This window comes from Dreissena polymorpha, chromosome 3, assembly GCF_020536995.1.
Source record: "Dreissena polymorpha isolate Duluth1 chromosome 3, UMN_Dpol_1.0, whole genome shotgun sequence".
Lineage (NCBI taxonomy): Eukaryota > Metazoa > Mollusca > Bivalvia > Myida > Dreissenidae > Dreissena > Dreissena polymorpha.
In genome coordinates, this window is record NC_068357.1 from 72,778 (window position 1) to 90,122 (window position 17,345).

Genomic DNA, 17,345 nt, shown 5'->3' on the forward strand with positions numbered 1-17,345 from the left:
AGAATACCTAATAGGTCAAACGCTTTTCCATTGCCTTTCTCAAGTCCCAGTCTTACACAGAGCAAAATTCATTTAGACAACTATCTGATTGGAATAATTTTAGGTTCATGAGGATCAATGTTGACGCCAGTACTTCCTTCAACATTCAGATTTACAAAAATCCTTATTCGTTTAATTTCTGGTTTCATAAAATACATAGTTTTGATGATTCATAAAGAGTCATTTTGATGTAAACGTTGTATTTCTTAACACTTTAGTGTGAAATTTATGAAACAACAAGATATGTGTTTGTCAGAAACACTATCAGTATGTCCCGTTCTGCGCGGCTTTGAAGCTATATATTTGACCTTGACCTTTCACCACTCAAAATGTGCAGCTCCATGAGATACACATGCATGCCAAATATCAAGTTGCTATATTCAATATAGCAAAAGTTATTGCAAAATGTTAAAGTTGGCGCAAACCAACCAACCAACAGACCAACCAACAGACAGGGCAAAAACAATATGTCCCCCACTACTATAGTGGGGGACATAAAAAGCAAGGCAATCAAATCACATCGATAACAACGTTGAACTTCCATCATATACCTTTTTGGCAAATATGGAAGTTATGTATTAAATAATAATAACAATACAGTGTTGTTGTTTTGTCATTTATTAAGTATACAGATCATTGCAAGATTCTGATGGCTTTTCTTGAAATGCATCACCAGCCGTCTGGAACACTGAAAAGAAGGCAATGGATACTCTGTTAAGTTATGGTGAAAAACAAATCATTTGCATTTTCTGTACAAAAATAAATTAACAAAGGCTCACATTAAAAATTTGATTCTTGAATCAAATAAGATTTGTTAAAGGGCATATCGACAGCTAAAACGGAATTTTATTCTCTGAAATAAATGTATGCGTTAATAAGAACTTATTTGAATGTATCTTAAAGCACAGACCTTGCTTTATATATTGTAAATATGTACATTACTAATTAACAAGAGCTGTCAGAGGACAGAGCGCTCGACATTTCGAGTGCTTGACAGTATAACGTAAGCCATCATGGAGAGGGGGTATAATGTGTGTGTGTGTGGTCATTTAATAGATGTTATTTCAAAAAAAAAAGAAAAAAACAAATTTTGAGGGGGGGGAGGGTCAAGGTCATTCAAAAGTCAAGGTCAAATTCAACTTGCCAGGTACAGTACCATCATGATAGTAAGAAAGTATTTGAAGTTTGAAAGCAATAGCCTTGATACTTTAGAAGTAAAGTGGATCTAAACACAAAATTTAACATAATATTCAAAGTTAGTAAGACAAACAAGAATATCAGTGAAACTGATGGATGCTTCCCGATGATGCGCTTTGTCAATGTATGTGTTAATAAACACCTAAAAAATCTATTATTAGCCTCGGTGACCTTGACCCAGTGACCTCAAACCTCATCAAAAGGTAGAGGTCCATGAAAGGTACCTACATGCCTAATATGAAAGAGATCGGTAAAGTATTGAAGGCGCTATGAGAAACTGTGACAAAAGTGTGACATAAAAATCTATTATTAGCCTCGGTGACCTTGACCTTGATCCCAGTGACCTCAAACCTCATCAAAAGGAAGAGGTCCATGCAAGGTACCTACATGCCTAATATGAAAGAGATCGGTAAAGTATTGAAGGCGCTATGAGAAACGGTAGCAAAAGTGTGACGGAAGGAAGTCTATTATTAGCCTCGGTGACCTTGACCTTGACCCCAGTGACCTCAAACCTCATCAAAAGGTAGAGGTCTATGCAAGGTACCTACATGCCAAATATGAAAGCGATTGGTAAAGTATTGAAGGCGCTATGAGAAACGGTAGCAAAAGTGTGACGGAAGGAAGTCTATTATTAGCCTCGGTGACCTTGACAGTGACCTCAAACCTCATCAAAAGGTAGAGGTCCATGCAAGGTACCTACATGCCAAGTAGGAAAGCGATTGGTAAAGTATTGAAGGCGCTATGAGAAACAGTAGCAAAAGTTTGACGGAAGGAAGTCTATTATTAGCATCGGTTACCTTGACCCTAGTGACCTCAAACCTCATCAAAAGGTAGAGGTCCATGCGCATGCTCATTGACCATAATGAATAATGGAACAGTAGTTTTGTGTAGAAAATATTCATTAAGATTGTGAATGTTGTGGGCAAGATTTCGAGCCCCATAAGCACTAAGACCATTATGTAATAATATTTTTTTGGCCCTTCACTAATCTTTTTAAACAATTTCATCAATGTTCCTTATACATGTACTTTTATTTTTCATAAAAATCGGACATGTGGAATGTTGAATATTTGCCTTTGCATAGAGAAATACCATTGACATGTCCCCTTAAATTGATTGCAGAAAAAGTTGTAAACCAAAAACAAATAATAACAAAGAGCAGTGAAAAAAATTGGCCATTATTAATTTAATTTCAAAGAACAATGAAAATTTAAGGCAACAAGAGCTGTCAGAGGACAGCGCGCTTAACTATTCGAGTGCTTGACAGCATAACGTAAGCCATCATGGATAGGGGGTATAATGTGGGTGTGTGGTCATTTAATAGATATTTAAAAAAAAAATAAAAAAAAATTGTTGTCTTTTTTTTAGGGGGGGGGGTTCTGGGGTGGAGCATGGGGGATGGTTTGGGTGGAGTCCATTGTGGTATGTCAGGTAAGTGTTGTTTTGTCAAAGTATGAATCAAATGTGATCATAAATAAAGAAGTTATCACAATTTAAGCAAAATTTGTTAATTTGACCTTGAGAGTCAAGGTCATTCAAAGGTCAAGGTCAAATTCAACTTTCCAGGTACAGTAACATCATGATAGTAAGAAAGTATTTGAAGTTTGAAAGCTATAGCATTGATCTTTTAGAAGTAAAGTGGATCTAAATACACACTATTAAACAAAATATTCAAAGTTACAAAGACAAAAAGGGCCATAATTCCATTAAAAAGCCAACCAGAGTTATGCAACTTGCCCTGTACAGTCCCCTTACGATAGTTAGTGTGTTTTCCAAGTCTAAAAAGCAATAGCTAACATACTTTAGGAATAAAATAGACCAAAACACAAAACTTAACCAAATGTTCAACTACCAAAGTATAAAAGGGGCTATAATTCTGTCAAAATGCTTGATACAGTTGTCTGCTCTTGTTTATAGATTGTGGTCATGTTGGTAAAGCAGTATGCAAAATATGAAAGCAATATGTCAAAGGAAATATTTGAGGTGGTATTTATTCTATTTAGGACATGCTGAACAGGTAAGAAGCATTCCAAAAAGCTTAAAAAAAGTCAATAAAATCCAGAATTAACTGGGTGAGTGTGGGCTCATGGTTTCTGTACATCTCTAGACAGTGAACATTTAATTCAAGTTTTACAACGAGAAATGTTTGTGAAACACCAATGTCCTCTTCAAACCATTTTACCGTTTCGAGTCACTGTGACCTTGACCTTTGACCTAGTGAACTGAAAATTGAAGGGGTCATTTGCCAGTCATGATTAATGTACCTATGCGTTCTTGAGTTATCATCCGGAAACCATTTGATGGACGGTCTGACCGACATGTGCAAAACAATAAACCCCCTCTTCTTCGAAGGAGGGCAAAATAAATTAATTTTGTTCAATCTATCAATTTATCAATTAAAAAGTTCACACTTTTAAAACAAATATAATACAAACTTTGTCATAAACAATAATAAAATACCCCTGCTGTCCCTGTGAATGTTTATGAGCGAGGATCAAGGAATCAAGACCATTACTCTTGGATGTGAAGTCAATGCAAATAAAAATTGTGTTTTGAAAATCTTCTTTTCATGCTGATCACATATTTACAAGTTTGAATGAAAAGACAAATCCACAACAGACCAACCAACATACAGACTCCAATATACCAGGTCTTCACAAAATAAGAAAAACATATTTACATGTTTGGCGATTTTAAGAGTTATTATGCAATTGTGACCTTGACCTCAGAGATATCGACAATTCTTTGGCATGACACACCGTCCAATGATGGTAAACAAATGTGCAATTTTTTTGTTTAATCTCACAATGAATGACATAGTTATGGCCCAGATAAGCTCACAACCAAACTTAGATAGATATTCAGTCCACTATTTATTCCAAAAATTTGTGTTGAAAGCCTGTCGACAGGTGTCGCAAGCCAGTGTTATAGGACCTAAAGTCAAAATCCATGTGACTTAATTTTCGGCCCGGCATGGCCCACGTTTGAAGTTGGCCTAGAGATCATCTAGATTAAACTTCTGACCAAGTTTGGAGAAGATCGGATGAAAACTACTTGAATTAGAGAGCAGATACCATACTGAATGCTAAAAAACGAACAAAGTGACCCTGTGACCTAGTTTCTGGCCCGGCATTGCCCATGTTAAAACTTGGCCTAGAGATCATCTAGATAAAATTCTGACCAAGTTTGGTGAAGATTGGATGAAAACTACTTAAATTAGAGAGCGGACAGCATGATGAATGTTTTAAAGCACTAAGTGACCCCGTGACCTAGTTTTTGACCCGGCATGACCCATATTCAAACTTGACCTAGACATCATCTACATACAACTTCTGACCAAGTTTGGTGAAGATCCGATAAACACCTTGAATTAGAGAGGGGACACTTAATACAGAGCCATGGACAGACAGACAAGGTCACTCCTATATACCCCACTATACTTCGTTTTTGGGGATATAATAGCAAATAATCAAGAAATATAAAACAAGATAATCTTGATAATAATAATTAATACTCCAGCAACATACATATGAACATATCGCATTGTGGAGCACTAACCAGTTTTTACTGCGGAAGACGACAAGCTACATTCTGTGTGTGATGGGCGGTTGGGAACCATGCCCTTCAATATGAAAACTTGCCAGCTGCTAAGTGTTCCACACAGAGGTCAGCACCTTCACTGTCTCCTGCTCAATCTTTAGGTACTCCTACCTATACATGCAAAAATCAATTGAGTGACACCACTAGTTTGATAATCCATTAGATGCATTCTTGATCAAACATTAGAGCAGTAGTACCCGTGAGATTTACAATATGGGTATTTTTACTGGATGCTGTAAAAATAACAGTTTGCTTTTGTTCACATCAATGACCATGATAACACAATAATGGCTATAAAAGAAATAATGAAATTAGCTGAACAAACGCGAGTTATCAACAACCTATGGAATAACTAGCAAAACCATCAGTACAGTTTACAAAAAAACGCTTCTTTTGAAAAATGGGTTGTTTGTACAGTAACTGTTACACTATTTACTTACTTACAGTTTCGTTTCCCATTCATATGCATTTTCTAAATTTTGGCATTTAAATTACATAAAAAATATAAGTGAAAATAGTTTCATGCATCGTCAGTTTTAAACAAGAGTGCCAAACTGTCACAAGATACGCCCGTTCGAAGGTTTTGAACACCATGCTCAATGCTTGAAATGCACTAAGTGACCTCGAGACCTAGTTAATGACCCGGCATGACCCATATTTAAACTTTACCTAGATATCATTTAGTATAACATCTGACTAAATTTGGTGAAGATCATATAAAAACTACTTCAATAAGAGAGCGGACACCATGCTAAATACTTGAAATGCACTATGTGACCTTGTGACCTCGTTTTTGACCCTGAATGACCCATATTCCAACTTGACCTACATATCATCTAGACACAACTTCTGGCCAAATTAGGTGAAGATCAGATGAAAACTACTTCAATTAGAGAGCGGACACCATGCTCAATGCTTGAAATGCACTAAGTGACCACATGACCTAGTTTTTGATCCGGCATGACCCATATTTGAACTTGACCTACATATCATCTATACACAACTTCTGACCAAATTTGGTGAAGATCGGGTGAAATCTACTTTAATTTGAAAGCAGACACCATGCTAAATCCTTGAAATGCACTACGTGACCTCGTGTCCTAGTTTTTGACCCGACATGATCCATATTCGAACTTGACCTAGATATTGTCTAGACACAACTTCTGACCAAGTTTGGTGAAGATCGGATGAAAACTATTTGAATTAGAGAGCGGACACTGCTGTGAACGCCGCCCGCCATGGGTGAAACTATAATACGTCCCGTTTTTAAAAACGGGCGTATAAAAAAAGGAGAGCATGAGATTTGGATGTGTGAGAGGGTGTTTTGCTGCGTAAATGCGCGACTCTCACGCTGAATGCCCGATACTTGACAGGCGCATGAATGTTGATGCAAACTACTTCAATTAGAGAGCAGACACCATGCTAAATCCTTGAAATGCACTAAGTGACCCCGTGACCTAGTTTTTGACCCGGCATGACCCATATTCGAACTTGACCTAGATATTGTCTAGACACAACTTCTAACCAAGTTTGGTAAAGATCGAATGAAAATTATTTGAATTAGAAAGCGGACACGAAAAGTGTGACAGACTGACAGACAGACGGACAGTGCGAAAACTATATACCCCCTTTTCTTCGAAAGGGGGCATAAAAATAACTTATCCATAGACATCTGATGTATTTTGTAATGGGAATGCTTTGGAGATTACCATAACATTCTGTGCACACGTAAAACCTTTATGAGGAATCCTTAACATTAAAGATTTATTAATATATTTGAAAATTAAGCAAACATTCATTTTTTCCATGAAAGCATTACAATTATGGCTTTTTATAAGCATAATATGATGTATGAAATAGTTTTTTTCTTTTTAATTTTATGTTAATGTTGAACCATTCAATCACTTTAAAAACATTGCAAGTTATTGCATATCCACAAAGCAAATGAATCTAAGCAGGTAAATTCAATGAATTTATCATTGGTACCCCCAGCCGATAATTTTAAAAATCTGTATAGAAGTTTACCATATGATGTTTTATGCAAAATATGTATGTTCGCACTGCAGTTTTTGAGAAGAATATTTTAAAGTGTTCATTATAATATATATTATATAAGGAAAACAAATTTGACCCGAGGGTGGGGCAAATATGATCCAATGATACTTGAACAATCTTGGTGAAGGTCCACAAGATGAAGTTTCATGCCAAATATCTTTGCTCTAGGCCTTGTGGTTTATGAGAAGATTTTTGTTTTTGAAGTTTTTACAATATACTAATAAGGAAATTACATTTCCCTCCCCAGTAGGGCAATTTTGACCCCAGGAACATAGTTTGAACAATCATGGTACAAGTCCTACCAATTAACCTTTGAACTCTTAAGTGTAATCTTGAGTTTGGAGATTTTGACGTAATTCTTTCTTATGACACACCGTCGAGTGATGGTGAACAAATGTGCTTAATGATTTTAAAATCTTACAATGAATGACACATTTATGGCCCGGACATGCTCATTTATGGCCATTTTTACCTTTGAACTAAAAGTGTGACCTTGACCTTCGAGATTTCGACATTATTCCTTCCCATGCAACACCGTCAAATTATGGTGAACACATGATTTTCAATTGAATTTAATTCTGACAATGAATGACATAATAATGGCCCAGACAAGGTCATTTATGGCCATTTTTGACATTTAAACTCAAAGTGTGACCTTGACCTTTGAGATATTGACGTTTTCTTGAGCAATGATCGGCGGTGTCATGATTGTGATGATTTATTGTAAGTTATTTGAAATTCCTCCATTCAATAAAAGACTTACGCTCCAGACAAGCCTAACCCGGACTTTCATACTGACGGACTGATCCACATACACCAAACCGCCAACTGTGACAAATATGTCGAGCTCTCCATAAGTGGGCTCGACAAAAAATCGACTTGCCCACGGGTAAAGGTCCACCACACAATGTTTCATGCTAAATATCTCAGCCCAAGGCCTTGCAGTTTCAGAGTAGATTTTTTAAGTTTTTCCTTTTGGTTTCCACGGCAACAAGGATTTCATGGAATACAATTCTTGGAGCAACATTGAAGGAGCTTCATGCCAGGAATATTCCTGCCAGTTTCATCAAGCTTTGCCCAAAGGTTAAGTAGGAGATATTGTTAAAGTAAAAATGTTGACATATAGACACACATCGCAAAACATACAAAGACCAGCAACAATAACTCAAGTTGAGCTATAAAGGGTACATCTCTGAAATGACGAAATCATCCTGATGACACTTAAGCAAGAACCACTGAAAAAAGATAACAAATTTGATTCAATTTGAATTTCACTTAATTCATACACCAACATATGCAGACAGAAATTTGACATTTTCAATCAATTAAGGGGCCATAACAGTTTAATTTTACAATGGCTTCAAGGCCTTTCCCCAATTTGGAATGTCAAAACGAACTTTTGCATTATAGTTTATCTGTCTTCAAGGTAACAATCTGGTAAAAATATTATACATAAGACAAGTCGGTCAATTAACAGGCGAACAGCTTTGTTGTATACTTAAATAAACCCAATTTTAACGCCTATTAACTTCAAGTTTCATTCAATTCTATGCAATTGCTACTGAAAAACAACTCTGGTCTGAAAAGTAATTTAGGGTTATCTTTTCGAATCAATACTAGGCTTATTTATATTACATACCCTCAGGTTTGTATACCTGCCGGTTCAGGAGGCGTTATAGAGCGCTATCAGTTTAATAATTATCCCCCGAATATCTTTCAGGTGTGCCAGCGGGGTCTCCTGGATCACCTTGATCGTTTTCACTACATGCTCACTCTCAGTGAAGTGGCGCTCCAGGTTTGCGTCCGTCAGGATGGCCGCACTGTCCTCTACCCTCCGAATAACCGACGGCTAATATCCAGGCGGGTTGAGGTCAGGCAGCCTGTGAGAAGGAGATCGGCCTGAAAAAAATAAAGCTAAACAAGCAAATTTGTTGAATTGATATCCCCCGCCAATATGCTTCTGGACACTCAAAAAAGCATTTTTTCAAGATACAAAGGGCCAAAACTCCGTTATTAACAAACTGTGTACAATGCCATTTGGCGTGCATCATCCTCTTATCCATATATATACTCATACCAAGTTTCAATGAAATCGGCCAAAGCACTTCCAAGATATGGCTCTGGACACAAAAGTGCTGGACGGACGGAAAGATGGACGGAAGAACAGACAGAAAGACAGACAACGCCAAAACATTAATAAGTAGATGTCCAAGAAGAATGAATAATTTACATAAATCAAATCCTATGTTTACGCTTACATTGTTCAATGCGCGGGCGTCCGCTAGACCATTCCCTCGCACCACTTCAGGAAGTTCTTGATTGCCGTTAGTGCAGTCTGCACCGTCTTCAGCTGGTGAGTGGTGTTGAGGAACTGTCGTGGACCTCCATATGGCCCTTCCACAACAGCACGTCACTCAACACCACTCCTTCCAAGTAGCCAGACAGGGCCAGGAACCGGTTGATCTTCATGTTGACCTCTTGTGTTTTCGACTCGTTTGTCAACCCACCTGGCCTGCTCAGCGGGAACATGTAGCCTACATATGAGTCAACGATTGAAACTGCAACAAGTATTATTGGATGATATTCTATGCTAGATGGTGAAATCGCATATAATTAACTCACAACCAGTAATTCCAAAGTATTATAAATAAATAATATTTATCTTAAATTTTAATGTACTTATATATATTTCCTCACGGTTTTTAAGATATATACATGTTGCAATAATAATGACTATCAATTGAAATGTATATAATTAAAAAAAATCTGGGAAAACAGGGCTTAATGCACCAAGTACTGGTTCTACCCCGTAAACGGACTCGAGACTTTACACTATATAAGCAATCCATATTGTTACTTGCAGCTTCTCCGACCATGCATTACCCTTGCATTGGGTTCCAGGCTCAGGCAGTATTTCCGCGTTAGGAACTAAAAGTCCTCTTCCTCCTCCTCCTCATCCTCCACCTTCTCATCCTCCTATGCCGAGTCATCATGAGTGGCGAGTCTGCTGGTCACCTTTCCTTAAGTTTTTGTGACCTGTAAATGACGTTTAAATGTAAAAGTTACAAATCGTTTGGTATGGTTTTGTATTAGACATTGATAGAAATATGAGAAATTAAATACAAAAAACACACTAACACAATTTAACACTTACCTTCCGGAAACGGCCCTCTTGTGTAAACGTTATTGAATGTCCCAGCCTCCATTTTGTGGTCCTGTTCTAGATGACGCAGCCGGTCAATCACCGACCGGTCGCACAGCCAGCAAGAGTAGTAATTCCTCGGCTTTGTCTTCTTCACTTTCCGCCCGGTCTTAGCACGTGCCTCTGACATTAACGGCTTCATGGGTTCTGCCGTCAGTGCTTGCACCCAGCGAACCTGGTCTGCTACCTGGAGGTACATAGTCGTCTTGCCCTTTACCACGCAAATGGGGCATTGCCTTGGGATAGGCTTTGCGTTTGGTGTCTGAAATATTAGTTTGAAATGTGTACGAAACAGGTGGCTATCAATATATATGATTTATTTAGAGATGATGAGATAACGGACCCAGTTAATTGATTGAAATAATGATTATGTGATTGAAGCAGTTATGCTAGGGTAAAATACCAAGGAATGTGTATAGATATTGTTAACTTTTTTTTAATGGTGTTAAAAATGAATATTTTATTGCAATATTTGCACATGCTTTGTTTTATTATACAATGTAATCACTATTAACCTTAAGTTTATTCTCATGAAAAAACATACCATTAAATACCAATACTGATTACTTTATCTATTTGAGTGACATTAACAGTGACCATGTACATGTATATATCAATCTATACTGTCTAACTCCCCTTGCAGATATTATTGACAGGTAAATATAATATTATACCGTCTTATAACGATTCAAGACTTGGCCAAAATAAGGCCCCATTCCCTCAACAATTTTTTTAAAAAGTTTCCCCAGATAAAAATTCACCCCGACACTCAAGCAAATTGATTGCCCTAGACCCAGAATTGTCAAGTTTAAAATGTTTAAAACTAAATAGAATTGTTATGTATTTAATTTGGCGGTAATATAGACTTATCAAGTGATTAAAAAAACATATTATATTGTTTCTTATGTTTGGTTTAAAGTCCAAATTTTTTTTTAATGATGCCCTATTTCCCCCGCCTCAGGGTACAGGTATCATAAGGCATTCTGAATCAACATTTTCATAAAAAACAATGATTCTTCATTCTTTACAGGCTGGGGTAATAAATATTTAGAAACAACAATAACCTTTCGAATTGCATACCAAACGTTAAGATTTTTAAATGAAAATGTTGATTCAGAATGCTTAATGATTCGGAATACCTTGACAAACTGTACCGTTACCACAAACCCTGAGGTAGCCGTGGCGTAAAGGATATGGTGTCCGCCTAGCGACCAGGAGGTCACGGGTTCGATCCCCACTGTGGAAGCGTTCTTTAGATCTTCCCTATAGACACTAAGTACTGGTTCTAGGCACAGGAAACAAAATTTACAGCTTTTTCAAATAAGCTCTATGCAATCAAACTAAAATATACAGGTTTGAACTAAACCAGAGGGAGATCTCTGCATGATGCATGTTAGTCTTATTTATAAGACGCGCAAAGAATTTAGAGATACTTTACCTATATAAAAAGTATCCCAGTGGGGTTATGGAGGTTTCGGTAAACGACAAGTTCCGTAAATTGATTTATATAGTAAATGCTATCTATCTATCTCTGTATACTGCCAACCGCTCTTTCGAGTATTATAGGCAGGGAAAAGGTGCACGTCAGGAACATTAGTGAGTGTGAAAGGTAAAAAGGACCCAGCAAAGGATATTGTTGGGTAGTGAGACTAAAAGCTTGAAACCTCCAGGAGAATGGAGAGAAGTCAAGTGGTTAAAAGAGTTTAGTGAAGGTGAAAGATAAAAGTGAGGGTTAAAAACATCATTTAACAGACTAGTACCGCACATTTACCACTGCCCTCTTGAACTTTTCAAGATCGGATAGGGTAGCGATATCAGCTGAGAGCTTGTCCCATAGTGTGATGCTGTGTGGGAAAAAGGAGTAATAGTGGTAGAGTGATCCTGTCTGTATCTTTTGTAGATACAGTGGGTGCATGTGTCTAGTGAAGCGGATTGTTGCTTTTATATATTGAGGGAGAGGTATGGCAACAAGGTTGTGATAGATTTTGTAGAACATGATGAGTTTGCTGTCATTTCTACGATCTGCGAGCGATCTCCAGCCTAGATCTTGTACCATGGCCGAGACACTGGAAAAGGGAGAGTAATCTCGCTGCACCCAGCGTGCAGCCCGGTTCTGCACTCTTTCCACTTTATTGATGGCAGTTTTGGTCTATGGGCTCCAGACAGTGGAAGCGTATTCAACTTGTGGTCAGACCAGAGACTTGTATGCGAGTTCTCGTACCTTTTAATTATGTGTTGTGATGTTCCTTTTAATGAAGCCTAGTGATTTGTTTGTATTGTTGGTGATTCTGTCAATGTGTGTATTATAGCTGAGGTCAGAAGAGAGATCGAGTCCAAGATATTTAGCATCAGAGACGGACTCAAGAGCTTGGCCATGGAGAAAGTAACTGTGTTCAATGACGTTGCGGTTCCTTGTGATGTGTAGGACCTGGCATTTGGATGGGTTAAATTCCATGTCCCACTCTTGTTCCCATTCCTGAAGCTTGTCTAGGTCTTGTTGCAGAGATGCACAATCTGAGAGAGTTTACAGTGAGGTAAATAGCCGTATCGTCTGCAAAAAGGCGAACGTTGGATTTAGTGACGGAAGAAGGAAGTTGGTTTATATATATAAGAAAGAGAAGTGGTCCAAGGTTGCCGTGGAGGTTTCGGTAAATTGGTTTTTATAGAGGTGGTATACCTACAACGAGGTGTTAATGACACTTATTATTGGCTTACAATAACATTAGGGGCATCTATTTGCAAACTGTGACCCAAATTCGACAATGTAACGATTACATGAAGCAAATATTTAGCAAATAATTAAAGAAATAATGAAATGTTTAATAGCACAAAATAATAATTTTAGACTCTGATGTATTACTTTGAAATGATTCCAAGACAATAATCATCCATTTAATCGATACAAATAGAACATCGTCGAATTTAGGTGTCGTCGAATTTGGGTTACGGTAGGACAGCTTATATTAATATTTAAGAGCGTAAAAAATTTGGACTAGATGCATGTATGCAATAGTGTATGGTTTCCAGTATTTACTATGGGGAAGAACTATTGCTGGCAAAATATTTCACTTCAAGAATATGTTGCGTATCAGATATCAAATATGTACAAGACACAACCAATACAATTGTGTTAATGTTATGAATAATACATTATACAATTTAAAAAAAATGTGTTTTTTTCTCCGTTCATTACTTTCACTGAATCGAAGGGTTAACAGAACCGATTTACAGACGTTTCGCGCCCAAGTCTTTTCGCACCCTAGTCATTTCGCCCCCAAGACGTTTCCGCCCTGGTCGTTTCGCACCTGGTCGTTTCGCCCCCATACTAGCGGAACAATAGTTGTTGAGTAGTTTAATTGATGACAATTATATAATTTTATTAAGAGGATATTTATCACGTCAATGACTAAACTTATAGTCTAGACTCTAGAGTAGTAACAAAAAACTAAAAAGAGATATTTTTTCTGACCTATTTATTCATTTGACATACAATAACGTAGAATAACAGTGTAAAACAACGTGATGAACACATACGATATTTCAGTAGTTTAGTTACATAAAACGACAATGAAAGCATTCTTTATTTATATATTTTATGAACCACATAAACACAACATCGTATAAGCAACACAAAGAAAAGTCCGTAGAGTCTATTTGTTTTTTTATTTGGCATAAAATAACGTAGAATTAAAGTGTTGTAAAACATCGCGATGAACACATACGATAATTCAGTAGTTTAGTTACATAAAACGATTTATAAAAGGAGATGGGCAATTCTTCACAATGAAATTAGATTACATCCATTACAGTCATGCAAGTGAGTTCAGTATAAAAACATGTAATCATGTAACTTCGAAACACAATGAGCAGTCACTATGACCAATTTGATTGTGTTAGTCACTGAGAGATATAGTTTTGTTCTCTACATGAAGATAAAATTTCATATTAACACAATTAAGCTTCAAAAGTATTTCTTTAAAAAAAAGGCTTGTATTACTCTACAGCTTACTTAAAATTTTAATGGTATATGTTTTTAAGTAACATTAATGATTAATTTCTTGCTCCTGTGTCTGCCTTGAAAAGAAAACAAGACTTTAAACAGCATCTGAATTTATGTGACAATATGAATTAAAAATGCATATTTTTCAAGTATTATTTATGTTATAATTACATGTTTTAATATATATTTCATGTTTTTTTTTCTGACATTTTAATGCAACTTGTGTCACTTAATTAACATTTTTAGTAGTTTAGTTACATAAAACGACAATGAAAGCATTCTTTATTTATATAGTTTATGAAGTACATAAACATGACAACACGAAGAAATGTCCGTAGGGTCTATTTGAACACATTCGATATTTCAGTAGTTTTCCGCAGGCACGCAGGTAGGTGAGTTCGACAGCGTACATCACTCCATGTCTGGCGGTCCGTCAATATCGCCGTCATCGTCCCCGTTTCCAGTTGTGTCGTCCATTTCGTTTCCGGTAATGTGATCACCGTCAATAGCGCCGTCATCGTCCACGTTTCCATTCCCTTCTGCCCGCGTACTGTCCAAGTCCTCGTCGGTGAAGTTGTCATGAATGTCGCTTATGTCGAATCCCATTTCCCAAGTTGCAGCAAAGTCATCGACATCAATATCGGCCTCTGATCTATGTGTCTGTTCTTTTTTAGAACAAGGACTGCAGACGAAGTCAAGCTCGCATCCTGACGTCACAGCGGCTTTGTATTCCTCAAGAGAAATACCTGTGAAACGAAGGAATTATTGTTTAATTACTGCATAGCGTCTCTTAAAATAAATACATCTAAAACAAAGGCCTCGATCTAAGAAAAAAGTAATCGCCATACAAATTACAACTTCTACCTTTACGGAGAATTATTAGAAATAGTGACATCCTTTAAATACTTAGGTATAACAGCCCAAACACTAGCAGAACGCGAAAATAGAGCTCTACATAGACTTTTCACTATTATAAATTAATACGAAAAAATGCATACATAACTACTGCCATGTAATTTAATGTTTGTATAAGTAAATAATTCTTCAATTTTCTCGTATTACAATTTAAGATATAATTTTATAGATTAAGTACTGATGAATTACTGTCTTTTTGTCAACTACATACAAAACTACTTAGACTATAGCAATGTTATTTAATTAATCACATATAATATATCGATGGATTATATAATAACTTTTTTATAATAAGTAAATGTATATCGTTTTATTAGTAAATCAAGTACATAGATGAACAAGTGGAATTATCATTTCATTATAAATAAATAATAATAATAACCCTAAAAAACGACATTTTAAAAAATCATTTTTACTGTGAAGCGAATACACGACGATCTTTATCTGATAGTTAAAATAATATTACGCAACAACATCGGATTAGTGGCAATGTTAAGATAAGCTGTCCGCATTGAATGGCATGTTTATAACACCTGTTCATACTGTTTATCAAATATCCATTTAGGGAGCACTTTAAAAGAAAACTGATTTGTTTATTTATTGACAATCGAAGGCGGGTGTCAGTAATTGATTGTTGCCTAAGCACCACTTTGTGCGTAAGCTGTCAAGTTAATCAATGGAACTTATCGCAATTAAGATGTTTAATTATGTCTTACGCCTTAAACATAGAGTTTCAAGGTTTATTTCTCGTCCATGACATGTACAATATAATAATACATACAATAACACAATTTACAAACATGCATGGCCAATCTTACAGATTTGCCCCTGTTAACCTTATGTTAAACACCTGTTATAAAATATTGAAGTTGATACAACACTGGTGTTTGTAAAACTGGGTACTAATGCGCATAGTGAAAAATGATGTAAAAGAGCGACGACCTAAGTGAACTGGTTAACAGTGGCTTTCTGTATTTTTCATATATAATAGATTCTATACACAAAATATATTCAATATACCATCAACTTATGACTAGAATTTCTTACTATACACAAGTACATTATATAACAGAGATAATAAATATACTATCATTGCTATTTAGATAAAATAAGCAACACTACTACTTATTTACACATGTCATCACTTTCTTATTATTATTTCCATTTACAAAGTCATTTTTAATTGAATTTAATAAATAGTAATACTAATAGAATATCACGCATACAAGAAACCAACTGTTTTATTTCCATACATTGTATTGTATTAAATATGAAATTGCACTACATGAATATTTTTTGGAATATAATAGAACAGAACACATAGTTTATTCGAGTATACATAGCACACAATAATAAATTACAGCAAAGCACATTTATAAACTGAATGAGTCGTAATTATTTACATTACAATATATAGCAGCACTGTTATTCTTTTAATACAGATCTCCAAATGTGTTCACATTTCGTTTTCTACAAATGGTAAGCGCTATAGCTACCATAACTAACACCTGTTTTATCACAATTACATAATGAGGGAATGAAATGCATTGTTAATTTAAGACTCATGCTATTTAAATTTACGGTCAATTGCCTCATATATATATATCTATATCTATATAACCCGCTTATAAAAGATACTCATATCAAATTGATTGGATTGTGATTATCAAGTCAATTAAAAAAATATCTGCATTCATTTTACATTAATATATATACTTATGGTGGCTAATTGCTTTTATCACCTACCCTTTGTCGGATACATGCGTGATATACTTACATTATTGAATATAATGGTCACCAATTTAACTACTCAACACCTAGTGTTCCACTAATATACTTACATTATTGATTCAGGGTACTTTCTTTGATGATTATATAATGGTCACCAATTAAACTACTCAACACCTAGTCCCTGGTCGTTTCGCACCTAATATGGGGGCGAAACGACCAGGGCGGAAACGTCTTGGGGGCGAAACATCCGAGGACCACAGAACCCAAGGCGAACATGATATAGGGCGAACACAAGGCTACGGGCCGAAACCCATAAATAAAAATATATGCAATGACAACATAAGTATGGGGATATTATACAAAAGATACAGTACCGTCTAATTATTTGGACACAAACCACAGTTTACCAACCACACAAAATGGCGGCGACATCTACTTTCACTTTAACCATTTACTGCGCCCGCCACTGAGCATGCGCATACTTGGTTTTACATGCTATTTTTAGTTGGGCGACGGTGGACCATCGTCCATATGACCCTGAGGCGGTATATTGAAAGTATTGAACATGAGCAGAACATAGTTATTTAAATGGTACACTTTTAAATC

The 17,345-nt window shown here is 36.2% G+C and overlaps 1 long non-coding RNA gene across 1 annotated transcript; it reads right to left on the reverse strand.

Annotated features, from left to right (window-relative positions):
* Positions 1 to 641: 641 nt before the first annotated feature.
* LOC127872717 (uncharacterized) lies at positions 642 to 17,181 on the reverse strand. The gene is made up of 6 exons (XR_008045741.1): positions 17,114 to 17,181; positions 10,046 to 10,355; positions 9,150 to 9,927; positions 8,547 to 8,790; positions 4,795 to 4,947; positions 642 to 727 (listed from the first exon to the last, which is right to left on the reverse strand). It is a non-coding gene; the product is annotated as an uncharacterized LOC127872717 (long non-coding RNA).
* Between the last annotated feature and the right edge of the window lie 164 nt (positions 17,182 to 17,345).